We start from the raw sequence: 8,207 nt of genomic DNA on the forward strand, positions 1-8,207 counted from the left end.
TAGGGAAGTGATTGAAAGCGTGACAGAAGGCACGTGGGCATACTGAATCATCCCTCACTTTACAGGTGTCAGCTGGCAACTGAAGGGGAAGTCACTTCGGCATGGGAGAGGGCGTCTCCGCATTCTCCAGGAAGTGATTGAGCTGACAAGTCATGAAGACCTATCAGGCTAAAATCTAGATAAGGCTTGTCCGAGGTGGACTGGGATGTCGACATATGCTCTGGGATAGAGGCTTGGACCAGGGGTCAAATTTTTAATTCAATTGGTAGCAGGGGATGCCCCTCCAGTTACTTCTGAGAATTGCCCAGTGAGTGGTCGAGTGCCCTAAGTAGGGTCATCATTGGTGATAGGGTCGACCGACACCGCCTTTCGCACCGACTTAAGAATGCCGACCTGTCCGACTGGTTGGAATATCATCTCGTCTTAACTAATAACCATCCCTTGAGTCGATATAAAGATGTCAACTCGTATAGGAGGTCAGGATCTCTCGTGTTGATCAATATCGCCTTTGGTGTCGACACTAGATAGTCGACTTGATGAGTCGGTGGGGGCCGAGTACTCTGCGATTGTTCCTTGGGTTTATCCCTAATAAGGTACCAAGGTCTTGTAATTATCCATAATGGTCGAGTTGCACTAGAGGATTCGACCATCTATTGTGCATTAGGCTTACCTTGATAAAGAGCCAAGGATTTGTAATTCGACTAAGGAATCAAATACCTAGAACTTATGAGAGTTGACTAGGGATTTTCTTCCCCTAAGGCCGAGAGAAAACTGTGGGAGTCGACCAAAGGGTTGTGTTAGTTTTGCTAGGACTCTCATTGTGTCATAGTGTCTGAGCAATTCCTTTTGCCAAAAGCCAGCATGCTAACCATTCGCCTTCAATGCCTTACTGAAGATTCAGACTCAGAAGGAACCTTGGCTGATAAGATGGCAAATAGAGTTTCGACTCATTCTCGTTTATCAATAAGTTGTCCGCTATGGAAGCAAGTAAAATCCAACTAAAGAGGTTCTATAATTGGCAGCCCCATCCACTACAAAATTACCTTTGTAGCAGAGCCAAAGCAAGAACACAAGCGGTTCAACCCCTTTTTGGCATCAGATGCCTGCAAAGGATATTTTTCATGATGATGTAAAATACAGAACTAATAAAATGCTATTTAATATGAACTAACTTTGATCTCGCAAGGATAGAGTCTTCATTATGGCCAAAGACCTAGGCGTCATGTAAGATCTAGGTGTTAGACCCTAGAGGGGGGTGATTAGGGTCTTATGCTAATCTAATCTGATTTTATGCTAATTAAAAATTAATAACAAACTATTCTTCTTGCAAGATAGATATACAATATGTTATAAACAAGAATAAGCAATATGAGCAAATGACTATATCCTAGCAATGAGATATACTATGAAATATATGCAAGGATATATAAACTAACACAAGGGTGAAATAAACAATCTACAAATATAATAGGGAAATTTACGATGGCGACAAGAATGTAATGAACACTAAGCACAAATGAAACACCAAAGCAAACTCAAACACAAGCAAATGATCACGGAGTTCGGACCTTCTATCCTACGTCTCCGCTCCCCACTCCCGTAGAGAAATCCACACGCTCACCCGAATAACGTTTACACCTCACAATGTCGGTTTTTAACGTTCACCGATCAACATTCACAATCACTCACAGTGTCGGTTTTCAACGCTCACCGATCAACGTTCACTCCTCACACTAAAACACAATTACAACAATTGTTTGTTCTCTAATATAGATAAGAACACAATGGAAGCTCACACTCAATTGTTACAACTCTCACCAACCCAAATATACTATGTATGAAAATACAATAAGCTTATGTGGGTGTGTGTAAATAATGAGTGAAATAAAATCAAATCTAAACTCAATATAAAACTAGCTTTAACGAATGATAATCAAATAACTAAGAAAATATAAAGCTAGATAAGAGTTTAGAAAACTTCTCTTTAAACACAAAGGAGAGGATGAAGAAGATTGATGATGAATCCCTCAATTGACAACATAAGCTTCCTCCTTTGTAAACACAAACCCCAAACTTAAAACAAACTATAAAACCCTCTTAAACTGGTTTAAAACTCTCTCATTGTCTATAGAAGAGCTGAAAGCAATGGGGTATTTGTATCCACTCAAAACTTCAGCAAAAACCCAAAACAAAATGACCAAAAACCCTAAGAATCAGAAACCTGATTCTGTACCAAAACTAGCCGTTGGAGTGAACGACGGTCAACCGTGAAAAACTCACGGTCGACCGTGAGCCAGCTTTGAAACTCGAAAAACTTCCAGATACTTTGGTGGTCAACTGTGGCGGTCGCCCGTGGGAAAATTCGAGCTGACGGTCCACCGTGACGGTCGACCACGAAAGTTTCTGTTGGCTACGCAGGCTAAAAACAAAGGCGCAGTCGACCGTAGCGGTCGACCGTGAACTGATACATGAAAAGAACAGTTTCAAAGTGAAATACTGATTTTAGAATCCTGTTTAAAAATATCAAATAAATTCAAAAAAAATATAAAACTTTGGGAAATGATTGTAGACATGATAATAAACATGCTACAAAAACTGGTTTACAAAAAAGGCTTCCCAAATAAGAAATATCATCATTTTGCAAAATAGTCCAAAACGCGAAAATGTAAACATATGAATTTTGACATTTAGGCTAAACCATGTTTTGAAACTTTGCACAATGATTATGTAGACTTAATAAAATATGTATATGATTATTGTGAAGTCCAACAACTAAGAATACAATATTTTTACAAATACAATAGAAAATGAAACATATGAGTATGTATATGAAAATATATTTGTTTTATATCTAAGTAGTTAAACCAAATCACAATAATAAATATGAAATATGTAATTTCATATTTATAGACATAAAAATCAAAACTTGTGTTGTATATATATATGACTACATATATATACAAGGAAACCAATAAAATGTGTGTGTGTATATTATATTGAGCTTAAGGTATTAACACACATAATATAAACTCCTAAACTAAGTGTTACCCAAACTTGATCTTGATCTTCATTGTACCTCAACTTGGTAAACTAGGATGAAGCTTGTAATTGGATCTTTAACTTGATAGCAAGGCTTCACTCCACTATTCCGCCAACCTCCATTGGATATGATCGTTGAAGCTCTATTCCATCCATCCTCCAACTCGTTGTTTGTCTATAATAAATAGAAATACACAAACACTAGACAAACATGTTTGTCTATAATAAATAGAAATACACAAACACTAGACAAACAACATTAGTAGTAAATTATTTGTTAAATATCATCAAAACAATAAGGCTAACACTAGGCACTTCCACCAAGCCCTTGGTACCTCATCAGGAATAAACCTAAGGCACAACCCTTTGGTCGACTCCCACAGTCGTTTTTCGACCTTAGAGGAAGAAAAACCTAGTCAACTCTCAAGAGTTCTAGGCGTTCGACTCCTCAATCGAATTTCATGACCTTGGTACCTTTTTAGGGTAAACTCAAGGCACAACGACTCCTCAATCGGATAACAAAGCTCTTGGCTCTTTATAAAGGTAAGCCCAAGGCACAACATATGCTCGATTCCTCCGACTCTCATCAATCATCATGGATAAGCCCTTGGTACGTCATCAGGAATAAACCCAAGGCACAACCCTTTTGCCTGTTGGCCTTCTTGTTTTGATGATGTTTAATAAATAATTTACCACTAATATTGTTTGTTTAGTATTTGTGTTTTCTTATTTATTATAGACAAACAACGTAGTTGGAGGATGGATGGATTGCGCCACAATGATCATATCCAAAGGAGGTTGGCGGAATATCGGTGAAGCTTATGCAATTCAAGTTCAAGATCCAAGTTTAAGCTTCATCCGTAAGTTTACCAAGTCATGCTCATTGAAGACCTTCATCAAGCTTGGGTATATTTAGTATAGGTTTATATTATGTGTGTTTAATACTCTAATCTCAATATCATATACACACACAATATTGGATTTTCTCACAAAATGAGCTATTTTGAGAAAACTTTGTGATATTGTTTTATTGACCATGTTTACTTTATATTCAAGTGTTATAATGTTTATGAAGACATTTCATAAATTTTCTATATGTGTTTAAACTCTTTTTGTCAAAAACATGTTCTTAATAAATTCATACATGCATGTTTTTACAAAATAATGAGTTTTCACAATTGAGAAATGAAAATTGAAAATTTATTTTTGTAACATGTTTGTTTTCATGTTTATAAACATTTTACAAAGTTTCGTAATTTTCAGAGGTCAAATAAATATTTTACAAATATTTTAAACTGAGTCAAAACACTTTTTTGAATGTATTAGTATGCGGTCGACCGCACCGGTCGACCGCACCTGAGTTCATTTGTCAGTGGGTAGCAGAGAGTTTGTCGGTCGACCGTCACGGTCGACCGAGAGCTCAAGACTTCCCACGGTCGACCGCACCGGTCGATCGAAGAAGTCTCTGCTTGTTTTCTCAGTTTGGGATCTGGATCACGGCCGATCGCGAATTTTTTCGGTCGACCGCCGATCTGTCAGTTTTGTTCCAATAGCTATTTCTTGTTACCATTGGCTGGGGCTTTTTTGTCATTTGTTTGGGGTTTTTGCTGTTGTTTTCTCTTCCTATATAAACCCCCAAACCCCCTTCTATCTCAGCAACCATGAGAGTGTTTTAAACAAGTTTAAGGAAGTTTTTAACAAGGGTTTATGGTTGGTTTGAATGGTTTAAAGTTGTTTTGGTTTTCACAAGTGGAGGAGATTATCTTCTTGTTTGGGCTTCGATCTCCATCTCTCCATCTTGTCATCTATTGAGAAGTTTTCTAAACTCTACTCTAGCTTTTATTTATCAATTATTTGTTAATTATCATTTCTATTAAAGCTAGTTTTATATTGAGTTTAGATTTGATTTTACTCATTGTTGCACACACCCACTTGAGCTTATTGTATTTGCATTCATAATATATTTTGGGTTGGTGAGAGTTGTAACAATTGAGTGTGAGCTTTCATTGTATTCTCATTCATAGTAGAGAATAAATATTTATTAAGCCATATTGTGAGATTCACTTTGTTATACACTTGTACACCGAAAGGAGTGTGTGATGAGAGTCGGGGATCGTCCCAAGAGGAGTGACGTCGGTTGACGAGCCTAGGGAGAGGTTGTAACCGAGCACTTGAGGGAGACACGGCTAGATCCAACACTTGTGAGGGTGTAGAGTGTGATCGCAAGAGTGTTGATTATAAAGTTTTCGGTTAGCTAGAAATCGAGTGTGAGGTGTAAACGTTATTCGGGTGAATGTAGAAAACCCAGTTGTGATAGTGGATTTCTCCCCGGGAGTGGGGAGCGGAGACGTAGGACGGAAGGTCCGAACTCCGTGATCATTTGATTGTGTTTGAGTGTGCTTTGGCATTTATTCATATTTGTGTTCATTGCTCATTTCGCCATTGTCTCATTATTTATATCATCCACTATCTTGTTTCATTTTGTTTACCCTTGTGTTAGTTTATATATATCCTTGCATATATATTTTATCATATAGAATATATCTCATTGTTTACATTGCTTATCCTAGCTCATGTATCTTGTGGTATTTCATACTTGCTAGGATAACTTGTTAATTTAACTTGTTAATTAATTTTAATTAGCATATAATCGGATTAGATTAGCATAAGACCCTAATCACCCCCTCCCCCCTCTAGGGTCTAACAATTGGTATCAGAGCTTGGTGCTCTTTGATTTAAGGTCTAATCGCCTTGAGTTAAAGATCCAAGTTAGCTTATTTTTATAATCTAATTTTGAGTTTTATTTGTATCTTGCTTGCCTTTTATATTATGGATATGCATGGTTTAGGTTATGCCATCAATATTGCTCCTAGATTAGATAATTTCCCCTATGCCCAATGGTGTGTTAGATTTAAACTTTTTGTTCAATCTAAACACTTTGATTTATGGGAAATTATAGATGATGCTTATATTGTGCCCACTTTGGAGAAATCTAAGTGGAATAAGAATGATCATCGTATGTTTACAATGAATAATATTTTGTTAGAATATTTGCTAAATGCTTTTAATTCATCTATGTCTAACAAGTTTGTTCATTTTGATAGTGCTTACAAACTTTGGAAATTTATTGAAGCACATCAAGGGGACTTGGAGGTGATCCAACTAGCTTTGGAGGATCTGACTTCAAGTTCATACGGAGCATCATGCACACGGCCACTAGGCGATAGCCCTAGTGAGGTTTGCGAGTTCGAACCCGATAATGATTTATCTAGTGATGAACTTGCTTGTGCTAGTGAAAAATTGTTGCATTCCTTTAACAAATTGCATAAAGATTTTGTTGATTTACAATGCAAGCATGATAATTTAAAATCCGATCATGAGAAGCTAGTGTCCAAATTTGATGTCATTGATAATGAAAATACTATGCTTAAAGAAAGCAATGACTTATTAAATTTGGAAAATGAAAATTTGATCTCATCTATTGCTAGCCTATCTCATGCTAAGATTGATGCCATGTTAGAAGTAGAGAACATAAAGAATGATACAGCTTCTTTTATAAATAAATATTTATGTTCTACTTCTAATAAAAATGCATATGTGCCTAAAAATAAAGATTTGAATCTTATGAATAATCGCATTTCATCTTTAGATTCAACTTTGAAAATATGCATTGACAACCATAAGAGGCTTATGGATATGTGTGCCAAGTCTACGTCATCATCAACTCACTATGCACACATATATAGCAAAGTCTACAAATACACAATTTGCGGTCGTAAAGGCCATCTTTCTAAATTTTGCTATGATGCACACAAACATAACAATGCTAATGCTCATTGTGCATCTCATGTAGCTTCTTCATCACATACACATGCATATGCTTATCATGCACATCATAAACATGCTAATGTGTTTAAATGTGATCTTTGTGGACGTTTTGGCCATTTGGCAAAATTTTGTTATGATTCGAAAAAGACTTCACTTTTGCTAAATAATTTTAAAAGACCACAAAAGTTTAAGTGTGATCATTGTGGTAGATTTGGTCATTTGACCAAGTTTTGTTTTGATTTGAAGAGAGTTTCCCATTTGCAAAATAATTTTAAAGAACAATCTATTTTTGCAAATGTTTCCCGTGCACGAGCTAATGATCCACAAAAACAAATGGATCTCTTTCATTGCACGTATTGCAATCGGAAGGGTTATTTGAGTGATTATTGCTTTGACCGTGTTAGTACACCACATATACCTAAGAGGGTTTATAACCCTAGGGCTTTGAGCTTAAACGATAGGGGTCATGTCCCTAAATCTTTTGGTACCAAGAGTTCTTGGGTACCAAAACAAATTTGATTTTTAAACCAAGAATTTTAATGTCTTATTTTTTCTTTTCTTGGTTTTGAAAATTATGCTTTGAAACTTTTTATGAAAAGAAATTTTCTTTGATCAATTTTTTTGTTTTCATGATTATTAGTTTCAATCTTGTTGAGAGGCTTGTAGTTATATACCCTTCGGGTTTATTGGGTGTTTATTCCCAAATCATGTTTATCGGATGCTTAAATATTCATATAGGTTGATACTAGCTCAATAGCTAGATATAATTACCTCTCTTGATTTTTGAAAATCAATGATGGTTTGGTTTTATACTCTTAAAGATGATTTTGATCCATAGTTCATGATTCTTGTACGTTTTGTAATCTTATTTTTGAACTATAAAAATTTTGTTTTGATTTGTTCTTTTGAATTCATTATATAGCATAAATAGATGATTCATATTTCAAATATGCTTTATAATGTATTCTTTATGTGGTTTGATCAAGCCCTTCAAAGAAAGTTTTCTTTATTGATCAAACATTTCCTTTGGACTTAAAATTTGATTTATGATTTCATTTGGTTGATTTGTTTTCATGGTTCTCATGTTTCCTCATTCATTTGCTTTCATAAATTCATTCATACATGGTTTTTATGCTTGAGAAATGAGACACTATGTTCACTTTGATATACATGGTTTTTATGCTTGAGAAATGAGACACTATGTTCACTTTGATATATTTATATATGTGTGTCCTCATTGTATTTTTGTATGTGAGTGGTGTTTTTATATATGTGTGTCCTCATTGTATTTTTGTATGTGAGTGGTGTTTAGCATATTTTTTATCTATGCTTTCTCACAT

This window comes from Asparagus officinalis, chromosome 7 (assembly GCF_001876935.1).
Source record: "Asparagus officinalis chromosome 7, Aspof.V1, whole genome shotgun sequence".
Taxonomy (NCBI): domain Eukaryota; kingdom Viridiplantae; phylum Streptophyta; class Magnoliopsida; order Asparagales; family Asparagaceae; genus Asparagus; species Asparagus officinalis.